General features: G+C 37.3%; 2 non-coding genes across 2 annotated transcripts; both read right to left on the bottom strand.

The window, feature by feature from the left end:
- Positions 1–423: 423 nt before the first annotated feature.
- On the bottom strand, positions 424–4,383 carry LOC122625843. The gene has a single exon (XR_006326679.1). It is a non-coding gene; the product is annotated as a large subunit ribosomal RNA (ribosomal RNA).
- A 386-nt stretch (positions 4,384–4,769) lies between these two features.
- LOC122625842 lies at positions 4,770–4,948 on the bottom strand. The gene has a single exon (XR_006326678.1). It is a non-coding gene; the product is annotated as a 5.8S ribosomal RNA (ribosomal RNA).
- Positions 4,949–7,527: the final 2,579 nt, after the last annotated feature.

Below are 7,527 nucleotides of genomic sequence, written 5' to 3'. Positions count from 1 at the left end.
TTTGTAAAGTCTTTAATTCTATATCATTAGTAGATGGGGACAATTTCATATTTGGCAACTTGATAGAATTTTGTAAAGTCTTTAATTCTATATTATTAGTAGATAGGGACAATTTCATATGCGCGCGTCACTAAATCGATGACAATGCATTTGCAACTTGATAGAATTTTGTAAAGTCTTTAATTCTATATCATTAGTAGATGGGGACAATTTCATATTTGGCAACTTGATAGAATTTTGTAAAGTCTTTAATTCTATATTATTAGTAGATAGGGACAATCTCATATGCGCGCGTCACTAATTCGATGACAATGCATTTGGCTACCGGGATCGATCCGAGAGGCAGGCAGGCGCTATACTATAGCTAGTGCGCTGCGCTAAACCTCACGAACCAACAATAATAAGTACATTAGTGTACTTATTTCGAATCATCAAGCAAAGGATAAGCTTCAGTGGATCGCAGTATGGCAGCTGCTCAACCACTTACAACACCTTGCCTGTTACAAAAGTCGTTTACAATTGATTCTAGGCTTTGTCATTGTATTAAATAATGCTTTTATATGTAACTAGCGCGGCATCAGGTGATCGAAGATCCTCCCAATTTACTATGTTACAAATTACATTGGCATCACATCCATTGTCGTTTATAAAGTAAATTATAAACTTTAAATGGTTTAGAAGCCATACAATGCAAATTGCCCCTTATTTATCATTGCAGTCCAGCACGGATACGACCTTAGAGGCGTTCAGGCATAATCCAACGGACGTAGCGTCATACCACTGTTCGCTCGAACAAGTATTGTGCCATTGGTCCGTACCTGCGGTTCCTCTCGTACTACGCAGGAATGCTGTCGCAACAACGTTTTGTCATTAGTAGGGTAAAACTAACCTGTCTCACGACGGTCTAAACCCAGCTCACGTTCCCTTGCATGGGTGAACAATCCAACGCTTGGTGAATTTTGCTTCACAATGATAGGAAGAGCCGACATCGAAGGATCAAAAAGCGACGTCGCTATGAACGCTTGGCCGCCACAAGCCAGTTATCCCTATGGTAACTTTTCTGACACCTCTTGTTAAAAACTCTTTAAACCAAAAGGATCGATAGGCCGAGCTTTTGCTGTCCCTGTGTGTACTGAACACCGAGATCAAGTCAGCATTTGCCCTTTTGCTCTATGTGTGGTTTCTGTCCGCACTGAGCTGGCCTTGGGACACCTCCGTTATTATTTGAGAGATGTACCGCCCCAGTCAAACTCCCTACCTGGCAATGTCCTTGAATTGGATCATACCTGAGTAATTGGAGTTATACCAAATTTTCAAATCAAAAATACATAAATGCATCGTTTTATTAAAGAATTTGTTTGCGATTATATAACAAACTCGTGATACTTTGATCAAGAAGCTTGCATCAAAACCCAATACCATAAGATATAATAAATATATCCGTATAATGGCTAGGAAATGATACACGTTCCATTTAATCAAGTAAGTAAGGAAACAATAAGAGTAGTGGTATTTCATTGACGATACCAAACCGAGGTCTAATATCTCCCACTTATTCTACACCTCTTATGTCTCCTTACACTGCCAGATTAGAGTCAAGCTCAAAAGGGTCTTCTTTCCCCGCTAATTATTCCAAGCCCGTTCCCTTGGCTGTGGTTTCGCTAGATAGTAGATAGGGACAGTAGGAATCTCGTTAATCCATTCATGCGCGTCACTAATTAGATGACGAGGCATTTGGCTACCTTAAGAGAGTCATAGTTACTCCCGCCGTTGACCCGCGCTTACTTGAATTTCTTCACTTTGACATTCAGAGCACTGGGCAGAAATCACATTGTGTCAACACCCGCTAGGGCCATCACAATGCTTTGTTTTAATTAGACAGTCGGATTCCCCAAGTCCGTGCCAGTTCTGAATTGATTGTTAATTGATAATCGTTATAATTAATAAGAACTAATTGGTTTAACCCAAATAGTATTCTTAAAAATTTTAGCAAGAAAGTTCCACAATTGGCTACGTAACTAAACTATCCGGGGAACAAGAAACTAACATAAATGCTAGAAACTCTATTTACCCAGAACGAGCACATAAACCATGTTATTGTTTCCCAATCAAGCCCGACTATCTCAATCTTCAGAGCCAATCCTTATCCCGAAGTTACGGATCTAATTTGCCGACTTCCCTTACCTACATTATTCTATCGACTAGAGACTCTTCACCTTGGAGACCAGCTGCGGATATTGGTACGGCCTGTTGAGAAGTTTGCGTGTCCCCACCATAAATTTTCAAGGTCCGAGGAGAAAATATCGACACAACAGTATATGTCATGCTCTTCTAGCCCATCTACCATATCTCTCTGCGAAAGACTTCCATGGTAGTACGGCTATAAAACAGAAAAGAAAACTCTTCCGATATCTCTCGACGGCTTCTTTATGGTCGTTCCTGTTGCCAGGATGAGCACGAGGCCCATATTTAATAACAAACGGATACTCAACAGGTTACGGAATTGGAACCGTATTCCCTTTCGTTCAAAATTATTCAAGTGTATTATATTCGCTTTTTGTATGTAGTTTGGCATTTTTGTTTTACTTGAAAATTTTCGGCTTTCGCCTTGAACTTAGGACCGACTAACTCGTGATCAACCACTGTTCACACGAAACCCTTCTCCACTTCAGTCCTCCAAGGTCTCATTCGATTATTTGCTACTACCACCAAGATCTGTACCAATGGCAGCTCCATGCAGGCTTACGCCAAACACTTCTACGCATACCATTGTACCTTCCTACTCACTAAAGTTTCAAAATTTATATCACAAGTAATATAAATCATCTACTTTAGCGGTAATGTATAGGTATACAACTTAAGCGCCATCCATTTTAAGGGCTAGTTGCTTCGGCAGGTGAGTTGTTACACACTCCTTAGCGGATTTCGACTTCCATGATCACCGTCCTGCTGTTTTAAGCAACCAACGCCTTTCATGGTATCTGCATGAGTTGTTAATTTGGGCACCGTAACATTACGTTTGGTTCATCCCACAGCGCCAGTTCTGCTTACCAAAAGTGGCCCACTGGGCACATTATATCATAACCTTGAACTTCATATCAAGAAAGTTAAGGTTCTTACCCATTTAAAGTTTGAGAATAGGTTAAGATCGTTTCGACCCTAAGGCCTCTAATCATTCGCTTTACCAGATAAGATTATTTTATATAATATTAAAATGCACCAGCTATCCTGAGGGAAACTTCGGAAGGAACCAGCTACTAGATGGTTCGATTGGTCTTTCGCCCCTATACTCAATTCTGACAATCGATTTGCACGTCAGAACTGTTTCGGTCTTCCATCAGGGTTTCCCCTGACTTCAACCTGATCAAGTATAGTTCACCATCTTTCGGGTCACAGCATATATGCTCAAGGTACGTTCCAGTTAGAGGCATAAATAATATAAATATACATTATACATAACTATATAGAACGCCCCGGGATTGTGTTAATTAGCTATAAATAGTTAAAAAACTAATCCCATTAGTAGTCAAGTTAATTACGCTATTAGGTTTATATCCCAATAACTTGCACATATGTTAGACTCCTTGGTCCGTGTTTCAAGACGGGTCCCGAAGGTATCCTGAATCTTTCGCATTGTTAATCATACAAGTGCATATAATAAACATAAAAATCAATGATAATTATGCCATTATATAATTCCGAAAAATTAACGCACTGTAATCATATAAATCTATCAGCACTTTATCAAATTAATAACATTTATTCTGTGTTAAAATGCAAGCACTTTAATTTGAATAAACTATAAGTTATATTTTATGATAAATTTGGGATATGCTAATAGATTACAATGTCCTTATATGGAAAAAATGCACACTATCCTCATAATATTATTTAAATATTACAATTTTAATGATGAATTTTCCATAACGGATATTCAGGTTCATCGGGCTTAACCTCTAAGCAGTTTCACGTACTGTTTAACTCTCTATTCAGAGTTCTTTTCAACTTTCCCTCACGGTACTTGTTTACTATCGGTCTCATGGTTATATTTAGTTTTAGATGGAGTTTACCACCCACTTAGTGCTGCACTATCAAGCAACACGACTCTTTGGAAACATCATCTAGTAATCATTAACGTTATACGGGCCTGGCACCCTCTATGGGTAAATGGCCTCATTTAAGAAGGACTTAAATCGTTAATTTCTCATACTAGAATATTGACGCTCCATACACTGCATCTCACATTTGCCATATAGACAAAGTGACTTAGTGCTGAACTGTTTTCTTTTCGCTCGCCGCTACTAAGAAAATCCTTGTTAGTTTCTTTTCCTCCCCTAATTAATATGCTTAAATTCAGGGGTAGTCCCATATGAGTTGAGGTTGTATATAACTTTTTATTGCTATTAATTCTTTATATATAATGATAAAACATTTTATTAAATTCGTTGTAATAATTTCCATTATTTTTTGTAGCTTAGTATTTTCCATTAACGAACCAACGAAGAAAATAACATAACCAAATTTTTTCTATTTCCGAATCATTAATAAGAGACAATCCTAGATGAAAAATAATTCAATTTTTTATGCTAGACATTTCTCAGTATTATTTGATTGAAAAAGAAAATATTTCTCTTCGTTTTTCACATTCAAATGTGAGGATAATGTTTTTCATATACAGTTTTTAATATTATGAATAAAATTATTATTTTATCCAATAATATACCATATGCTTATAAAAATTTATAAACAACTTAATTAGCATAGTCTTACAACCCTCAACCATATGTAGTCCAAGCAGCACTATAAAATTAATTAAAGTACATAACAGCATGGACTGCGATATGCGTTCAAAATGTCGATGTTCATGTGTCCTGCAGTTCACACGATGACGCACAGTTTGCTGCGTTCTTCATCGACCCATGAGCCGAGTGATCCACCGCTTAGAGTTTTATAATTCATTTCTATATAATGTCAATATTGTTTTTATGAAAGAAATTAAAAATACACCATTTTACTGGCATATATCAATTCCTTCAATAAATGTATTTTTATACCTAAAATAAATGCTGCGAAATGTCTTAGTTTCATATAAGCAATATGTATCATATAATTACCATTTTATTTATAATTACCAATATGGGCGATACATACTGCATTTTATATAAAACATTAACCTGATGGATGCCAGGTACAACATTGTATATTTTAGGTTGTTGCATTAGCCAACGTATGCTCATAACTAAGATGAACAATACATATTCGCAACGCGTGTATATTATGGTCCATATACACACAAATTTTAAAAATTCGATTGTCCATTTTCGAATTTTTAGGAAACACATTGTTTATTTTTATTTTAAAGCAATATATAAATCATATTATTTTTTTGTGAATCCGCAAAACTTCACACACAATATATTGTGGTCCCCAATCACAATTTTTAACTTATGTGGATTAATGTGGACCGCAGTCACATATAACCCAATGTGGTGGCTAACCACATTTTATGATGTTTGGCTAGGAAAACCAGATCATCATTTTAATTTGATTTTTGATTCTTTGAATCAATTGAATTATTGTGTTCGATAATAGTCATATATAATTGCTTTTGTAATAATCATAAATCATGTGCTTTTGTAAATTGATCTCATTGTAATTTGGTAAATTTGGTTTTTGGTAAATTCAATTTATTTGTATTATAACAAATGTTTATTAACGGTAAGGATATTATACAATAATGATCCTTCCGCAGGTTCACCTACGGAAACCTTGTTACGACTTTTACTTCCTCTAAATAATCAAGTTCGGTCAACTTTTGCGAAACAACCGTAACACGCAAGGCGTCACAGTGATCACGTCCGGAGACCTCACTAAATAATTCAATCGGTAGTAGCGACGGGCGGTGTGTACAAAGGGCAGGGACGTAATCAATGCGAGTTAATGACTCACACTTACTGGGAATTCCAAGTTCATGTGAACAGTTTTCAGTTCACAATCCCAAGCATGAAAGTGGTTCAGCGGTTTACCCGGACCTCTCGTCTAGGAAATACACGTTGATACTTCATTGTAGCGCGCGTGCAGCCCAGGACATCTAAGGGCATCACAGACCTTTATTGCTCATCTCATTATTGCTAGACGCAATTTGTCCATTTAAGAAGCTAGGTCCTTATAATGGACAAACCAACAGGTACGGCTCCACTTACATAAACACATTCAAACACAATAAACATTTTACTGCCACCATGAATGAGGCTATATAAGCTTCAGCACCATAATCCTGAAGATATCTATTTAATATATTTGAGTCTCGTTCGTTATCGGAATTAACCAGACAAATCACTCCACGAACTAAGAACGGCCATGCACCACCACCCATAGATTCGAGAAAGAGCTATCAATCTGTCTTACACACTTATGTTCGGACCTGGTAAGTTTTCCCGTGTTGAGTCAAATTAAGCCGCAGGCTCCACTCCTGGTGGTGCCCTTCCGTCAATTCCTTTAAGTTTCAGCTTTGCAACCATACTTCCCCCGGAGCCCAAAAGCTTTGGTTTCCCGGGAAGCGACTGAGAGAGCCATAAAAGTAGCTACACCCAATTGCTAGCTGGCATCGTTTATGGTTAGAACTAGGGCGGTATCTGATCGCCTTCGAACCTCTAACTTTCGTTCTTGATTAATGAAAACATCTTTGGCAAATGCTTTCGCTTAAGTTAGTCTTACGACGGTCCAAGAATTTCACCTCTCGCGTCGTAATACTAATGCCCCCAAACTGCTTCTATTAATCATTACCTCTTGATCTGAAAACCAATGAAAGCAGAACAGAGGTCTTATTTCATTATCCCATGCACAGAATATTCAGGCATTTGAAGCCTGCTTTAAGCACTCTAATTTGTTCAAAGTAATAGTACCGGCCCACAATAACACTCGTTTAAGAGCACTAATGCAGGTTTTTAAATAGGAGGAACATATGAAAAAATACAAGTATTTAAACACATATAAGAACTCCACCGGTAATACGCTTACATACATAAAGGTAGTATAGTACTAACCACAATTGTAAGTTGTACTACCCGTATGAAGCACAAGTTCAACTACGAACGTTTTAACCGCAACAACTTTAATATACGCTATTGGAGCTGGAATTACCGCGGCTGCTGGCACCAGACTTGCCCTCCAATTGGTCCTTGTTAAAACCTTGTTAAAGATCTGTCGTCGGTACAAGACCATACGATCTGCATGTTATCTAGAGTTCAACCAATATAACGATCTTGCGATCGCTTGGTTTTAGCCTAATAAAAGCACATGTCCCATAAGTTCATGTTTTTAATTGCATGTATTAGCTCTAGAATTACCACAGTTATCCAAGTAACTGTTAACGATCTAAGAAACCATAACTGATATAATGAGCCTTTTTGCGGTTTCACTTTTAATTCGTGTGTACTTAGACATGCATGGCTTAATCTTTGAGACAAGCATATAACTACTGGCAGGATCAACCAGAATAATGTTTCTTTTTTCATATTTCATTCA

The sequence above is a fragment of the Drosophila teissieri genome, unplaced genomic scaffold (genome assembly GCF_016746235.2).
Source record: "Drosophila teissieri strain GT53w unplaced genomic scaffold, Prin_Dtei_1.1 Segkk91_quiver_pilon_scaf, whole genome shotgun sequence".
In the NCBI taxonomy this organism is placed as follows: Eukaryota; Metazoa; Arthropoda; class Insecta; order Diptera; family Drosophilidae; genus Drosophila; species Drosophila teissieri.
Note: the sequence above shows the minus strand (reverse complement) of the source record. Positions and strands in the feature narration are given on the sequence as shown.